Source organism: Mytilus galloprovincialis, chromosome 6 (assembly GCF_965363235.1).
Source record: "Mytilus galloprovincialis chromosome 6, xbMytGall1.hap1.1, whole genome shotgun sequence".
Lineage (NCBI taxonomy): Eukaryota > Metazoa > Mollusca > Bivalvia > Mytilida > Mytilidae > Mytilus > Mytilus galloprovincialis.
The window spans coordinates 57,467,473-57,475,535 of record NC_134843.1 but is presented as its reverse complement, the minus strand read 5'-3'; positions in this window follow the sequence as shown (position 1 = coordinate 57,475,535).

Here is an 8,063-nt window from a genome sequence, read left to right as displayed (position 1 = left end):
CAGTACGATTCGTTAAAAATATTTGAGATGCTCTTCCTTCGTGTGTATCCGTGTTTGTCGGGACTTTGAACAAAAAATATCAGCCTACTCAAGTTAAAGAGCATGAACTTGGGTTTTTCTTGGCTTTTGTGACAAATAAACACTCATTACATGTCTTATTGTGATATCGACACAGGATTCTTGCCTTTACTTGGAAATCATAGTCACTTATGATTTATAGAATTGTGTGTTGATGTAAATGACTCCCAGTGAATCACTTGTAATTGCGATTTCAACAACTTGAAAGCTGTGGTGAAACTTTCATCAATTCACTTACAACCCAAACTCCAAAGTTAAGAAGATTGAGTAGGTATAGTCATATAGACCCCCTGTCCTCCGGCTAGTAGTAAAACTATGCCAAAATGAGATGGGACTGGTTGGAATATGGATGTTCAATTTTATATAGAAATTAAATTTTATAGGGAGAGTTTCTCACACTCGTGCGATCGGCGAGACGCCCAGGAAATATTGCTACAAGTATTTCAAAGGTCTATATGTCCCAACCTTTGATTGGAAAACATATCATGTTTTAGCATCGGCAAAACCGTCAAAAATTGTGTTAAGCCTGGCTGAACTCGGTAATAATATTTTATTTTTAAATTGATGGAATTACACCCCTGTCAAAATCCAGGGTCCGCCCCTAAAAGTATGAGTACTTTTGAACGGTGCAGTATATTTGAGGTATATAGTTTATGCATACCTTTGCTGCATGTGCATTACCCAGATTATGGCACAGTAACAACAAAGAGATTTTACCCATGTCATGTGTTAACAGCATCTTATTAATCATAAGTGTTGCTTTCTTTGAAGTTCTCTAGCACTACGGCATTGTTTTAAAATTTCATTTAAATCTGCTAAATATATAGTTAGTATTCAAAATCCCAAGCCCAGCGGACGGAAAATAACCATCAACATTTTAACTAATTGAATTATTATAAATAAGTTCCCTTGCTGTTTAAAGATATGTTTCCTGATTTTAAGAATGTATAAGTTTTCAATGTTGTGATGCTTTTTACGACATAACAATAAAAGGTAAGAGGACATATACAAACTTTATATAATATCATGCATATTAGTTAACCTTGTCACGATGACATGTATAATGTTAAGAAAGTGACAATCTCTGCATGTTAAAATTTAAAAGCCCATGAACCTACCATATTTGTAGTGTCAAAATATGGTACACTTAACTTTAAAATGAACAATCATGTTACATAAATTAATAGTTTATCGTATCCTTAATATACAATATAATATTTGCCACTGGATATTTAGTAAATAAATTTTATTTACGTATAAACCGTTAGATATATCAATTTTGTATATTCAAGGTATATTTTAAACCAAAAGTACGTAATAAAATATTATACCGTTTGTTATCAATATATCTTATCCGTGCTAAAGAACCCACGGGTGTCATTCGGTTTAACGAGAGAAATGATCGTGAAAGAATATCTAATGGCGGTCAAGTATTGAGAGACGATCGTGAAAGCTCTGGTAACAGATCGTGAATGACATTTAATGTAAGTTCTAGTTCAGAATCTTTGAAAAAGTCGCTTAATTTTCAAAACGCGGAACAAATCCGAACAAAAAATATGTCTGTCAAAATGGTTTAACTTCCTCAACATAACTGTGAAATAAGATAAAGAAAATATGCAGTACTTTATGAAAAAACACAAAAGGCGCAATGCATGTCTAAAGAAATTAATTACAAATAACACGCTTTTTGTACCTATAATGGTCATATTTCAGTTTATCATGATATATTTGAAATTTAATCTTTGGTTTATCTGATAGCACAGTAAAATTAAAGTATTTTCTTCCCTTATAAGCATTAACTTGTATATGAAAACCTTGAATTTGTTGAATTTCGATCAAACTTGATCGTGAAAGAATAAGCATTAACTTGTATATGAAAACCTTGAATTTGTTGAATTTCCATCAAACTTGATCGTGAAAGATCAGGCAACGCGTTATTTTTATCGTGAGAGATAATACGTGACCAGACCAATCAGTATTTCTTTTACCATTTGATAAACCTGCAACTGGTTGAAGCCTGTAACTATTTTGATAAGGATGAACATTAAAGCTAATTTTTTTTATTCAACACTTTACCTCGAAATTAAGTTAAAAAAACAACAACTAAAAACGTGTCTAAATAAGTGTGAAAGATTCAGCTCTGAGAATCGGTCAAGCGCAATTCAGAAAGACCGATACTATTTAGCAAACAATATGGATATGCAACGTTTAAACCGAAATGATATCCATCAAACAAAAAATTACAGCAAAACAGCATCTTTCAAGAGTAATTTGAGATTGAACGATAACCAACATTTTGTGCAACAGTGCTTTCTTAAGTTCTTTGTACACAACGCAAATGTGGAATTGATTTAACTATATACTACAGACTATAGAATACCAGATCGCAAATGCTGTAATATCTCGTCTTCTTTACATATGATAGCATATTTGTTGAAAGTCTATAATATCAAGGGTTTTCCTAGAAGTGTCAAATGCGCTTAAGATTGTCAATGGCTCATAAAAAGAATTCTAGATTAGATGAACCATGCCATACAGATCTCTACAAATATCCCGTACACCAAATAAATGGCCGAGTTCACTTGAAACTCTCGAATTAATTTTACTTACTCGGGTTTCAACAAAACGATTTACCTTGAACCACTCGAGTTAACCCCTCGTACCCTGGTTCCAACCCTCACCGAGCCAGGGTTAAACTCGACAAACTCTTCAATGACGTCAAACCAATGAGAGTATTTTATTTTTTATGCTTGGTAAGAGCCTTACCCTAGAGTTGCTTAGAGTTGTTCCGAATATCAACTCTAGTGCGTTCACGTGATAATCTATTAACTCTGAAATCGATTGAAGAGTTTCAAGTGAACTCGGCCAATGTGTTCCGATCCTTACAGTGCCTTAGAAACTGACAAATGTAAAAGTTATGCTTGGCCAATTGATTCGGAACATAAGGTCAAAAGTATATGAACCCTGACCGACAGCCAGACATGGACATCTTAATAACATGCAGACAGACATGTACATCATACACGAATTACCTTGGTGACTATAGCATAAAGATATATATCCAAAAGGCTAAACAACATAAAACAGTTTACTTACCCTAAAGCTTAACGAATCCGCGATACGGACTTGACCACAACAATGAATCTTCATCCATGAAATGAGGCGAATTCGGGGTCAGGTGAATCCTGTCTGACGGACATGTAGTTTATATGATCCAATATACAAAATATGGGTATCCTACAACTCGCGATAACTGAGTACTTCACATGACAATAAAAAGCTTCATTCTACAATCATAAAATGAGGCGAATTCGGGGTCAGGTGAATCCTGTCTGACGGACATGTAGTTTATAGGATCCAATATACAAAATATGGGTATCCTACAACTCGTGATAACTGAGTACTTCACATGACAATAAAAAGCTTCATTCTACAATCATCCAACTATTTTACATTTCATTTTCTGAAAATATTAATACATTGTACTTTGAAATGCTTAAACCTATTGAGGATGTTGACCTATCTAGCTTTTCTCAATACCAATAACAAATATTAATTATGATATAATTGAAGAGTAATTTGAACGATTTCGTTGCATCAGATCTTTCACGATCCTTTTCACGATCTTCAAAAATGCGGTGCGTGATCTTTCACGATCCGAAAAATCAATTTTTGTGTAAATAGTTCTTTATTTACCTAATTTCAGATTATGTTTTTACAAAATAACTATGAGAACTATTTGATTAATTCAAATAGAATGCCCTTATTCGGATAAAAGTAGTTTTTCTAGTCGAATTTGTGAAAAAATCATGTTTGTTTACATATTTTATGTCATTGAAATGTCGAGAAGCAATCTTCCTTTTGGTGTTTTGTAATAACTATGTACTTTTAAAACTTGATATTCTCACATACTGATCATAATGTTGAACCATTTTGACAGACAGTTTTATTTTGTCGTTAATTTGCCTGTGTAATTAATTAAATTAGAATATTTATTGACCTTTCATATGATTTCTCGATTAAATGTCTTTCATGATCCGTTACCAGAACTTTCAAGATCGTCTCTCAATACTTGACCGCCGTTAGATATTCATTTACGATCAGTTCTCTCGTTGAACCGAATGACACCCGTGGAACCATCCTAATGAACATGTGAAAATGGTCAAGCATGATAATACATGATAAGCCAGCTACTATGTTATTTTATTAGAGTCATATATTATATTGAAGATTCAAGAATGCAAGTTCAAGTATTTTTCAAAATTGAGTTTCGCTGTGGCAAGTACTTTTAAAATGTATCGTATCGACTTTCAACCAAACAAGAATGTGTCCATAGTACACGGATGCCCACTCTCACTATCATTTTCTATGTACAGTGGACCGTGAAAATGGGGTCAACACTAATTTTAACATAAAAAAATTAGAAAGATCATATCACAGGGAACGTTACGGTATATTAAGTTTCAAGTTGATTGGACTACAACTTTATCAAAAACTACCTTGAAGCGGTAAAGACGAACGGACGGACGGACGAACAAACGAACGAACTAACGAACGGACGCACAGACCGAAAAACATAATACCCCTAGGTGGTGCATACATGATAACAATTCATCCGAACACCATCTCTGATCATCTCTGACTGGAATGCATTACCTGAAGCAATAGGTATTTCTAAAACCCAGGAATCCTCCAAATGAAGAATTTCCATTCTGACATTTGAAGCATCCGGACCACACAAACTGATTATAAACTAAGAATTACATTGGATGTATGTTGCATTATGATACTTTATTCTGATTGGCTAACTGCACATCACGTGTTATTCCGCAAGCAATTGCATTGCTCAATAAAACTTTTCATTCATGATGACACGTGGTCCCACAATAAAGTGCACAGGTGAATTAAATAAAACAATAATAAAATTCGTGTTTTCATGATCATTGCTAAAAAAATGTAATTATAAGTATTGAATGCTTCTTTTTGTAACTTCATAGGGTTGTAAAAGCGTTGACCGTGCGCACATTTTTAGTATGAAGCACTTCCTCGCTTCATACAAAATGTACTTCGGTCAACGCTTTTACACCCCAATGAAGTTACAAAAAGAAGCATTCAATTCTTAAAATATAACTACTGTACATAGTGTATTTAAATGTATAGATCATTACTATTCTCTTCTCAAAAGTAATTTTAATTTAGTTCATATGCATATAGCACCCAAGATCCTGAAAGTTGTATAGTCGTACATATATATAGGAGTCTATTCCCATATCATAAAGAGAAATAGAAGGATTTATTAACAGTGATTGACAAAATCATTACATACGTTTATAAATATTAGAAGATGTGGTATGAGTGCCAATTAGACAACTCACCAACAAAGTCGCAATTCACAAAAAGTTAACCACCATAGATCGAAGACGTATGGCTTTTAACACGAAGTCTTGACTCATAACGAACAGCAAGCTATAAAGGGCCCCAAAATGACTAGTGTACAAACATTCAATCAGAAAAACCAACGGTCTAGTCTAAAATAAACAAACGAGAAACGAGAAACACTTATGGCCCACATCAACAAACGAAAACAACTGAACAACCGGTTCCCGACGTAGGACTTGATGAATGATAATTTTCATCTAGATAAATGAATATATTTTTAATATTAACATTTTTCCTGTTGTACAAATGCAGAATACTTTTCGATTGTTTCTTTTTTTTTGGTTTAAACTTTGCCAAATGAGGGGAGATAAGTCAACTAATCTTATTTCAATATTAAAGGAATGTACAGAAAATAAATGAAACAACACACATACTAAACTCCCAGGAAAATTAAAAAAAGAAAGTCCGTAATCAAACGGCATCACATCAAACGAATGGAAGTATACCTACTGTCATATTCCTAACTTGGTACAGGCATTTTGAACTCTTTCTTCCCCTATCGAATCATACATGTCCAAGACCAAACAAGATGTCGATATCGACAATATCGACAATGTCGACACGATATCGACAATATCGACACGATATCGAATCGATATCGACAAACGAATACACCGTGACAAAACACACTGTTGATATCGACAATTTAGGTACGAAATCGAATCGATATCGACAATTTAGGTACGACATCGAATCGATATCGACAAATGAAAATACATACTGTCGATATCGTTGATATCGGAAATGTAGGTACGATATCGACGAGTGAAGATAGCATGAAAATACATACTGTCGATATGATATCATTGATATCGACAATGACAACACGATATCGAATCGATATCGAAATTTTCTGAATTTAAAAATGTATGAACAAACAAGACGTCGAAATCGTCGATATCGACAACAGCGATACGATATCGATATAGAAAATTGTAAACCTCTCCCCGATGATATATGGTATATGGATATACGTTATTAAAGGAGAAAAAACATGATCTTAAAAGACTTGAAGTGTTGACAACCCAGGACTATCTAAGAAGAAGGGCAAACAGAGGACAAAAGACAAACCCGGTAACAAATAAGACATACAAGGACAAACAACAACATTTGACGTTGAAACTAAAAACAAATGAAACACGCAGACCCCGAAATACTTGGGCGACCATACCATAAATTCTTATAATATTACGTTAACATCTATGTATGGATGAATGTCAAGTTAAGATATTTTACATGTTCTCTTCAATGCATTGCCAACATAGACAAACATATTTTGGTCTCTTGTGGACAGTTGTCTCATTGGCCATCATACCACATCTTCTTTTTCATATCGTATGTCAACTGGATTTAAAAAGAAAAGTTACGGATTAACTTCATCAACGATATCGAAAACCAAGACAAAGGTTTAAGGCTGTTGTTCCACTCATGGAATGTTTGTCGATATCGATTTGATATCGTCGATATCGACAACCAAAAACAGAGGTTCCAGGCCGTTGTTCAAGTTATGGAATGTTTGTCATCGATTCGATATCGACAACAAAGACAGAGAATTTAGGCTGTTGTTCAAATCATGGGATGTTTGTCGATATTGATTCGATATCGTCGATATCGTCTATATCGACAACAAAGACGGAGGTTTAGGGATATGGAATGCTTGTCGATATCGATTCGATATCAACATTTTATACAGAGGATTCAGGCCATGTGGACATAACAACATACATACGAAAAGTCGTGTATCGATATCGACACAACATCCTGTTTTGGACATACCTCTATCGAATTGATGTTGTTTTATGTATTTTGTTTTCTGTTTGTTTCATTTTGCAATTGATTATGTAAATAAAAATCCGATTAAGATACGCAGAACTAAGTTAACTTTAAAAGTCTTTTTGTCACCTAAGAAACATTAACATATATTTTAAAAAAGCTGGCGTGTACGATATTAGGCTCCTTACTTTTGCATCATGGTAAAATACCCTGTCACGGGTAATATCGTACACACTATGTTATATGGAAAAGTATCTGTCAATTGCAAACTATTTCTGGCATTCAGATTCGATCAGTTTTAGAATTTAATAGAAAAATCTTACAAAAAATTAATGATATCATATGTGAAAACTAAACAACTATACATCTTCGCTAGCCAAGGGTTACGATCCACTCCCGCTCTCTTCAGAAGAGAGCGGGAGTGGATCGTAACCCTCGGCTAGCGAAGATGACAACTATATTGAATCTGATAAAAGTCAGGCTTTCTATTCACCGGTACAAATGATTATCTTAACTCTATTATGATCTTTACAAAATTAAACAGTTTTGTATTATCTGTGTTCATGATATCTGTAGCTCAAACAAGCATCTATTACTTATAATTTCTAGCGTATATTTGTTTGGAAGATATAAATCACAATTGCAAAGTATTATAAAACAAATCTTTTTAATTAAGACCCATTACTGCCCGATTAAAAGAAGCATTATTTTCAAAATTGTTGTAAAAAAATAAGATTCCATTCTATTCCGTATTGTTATTGTAAAACATATTG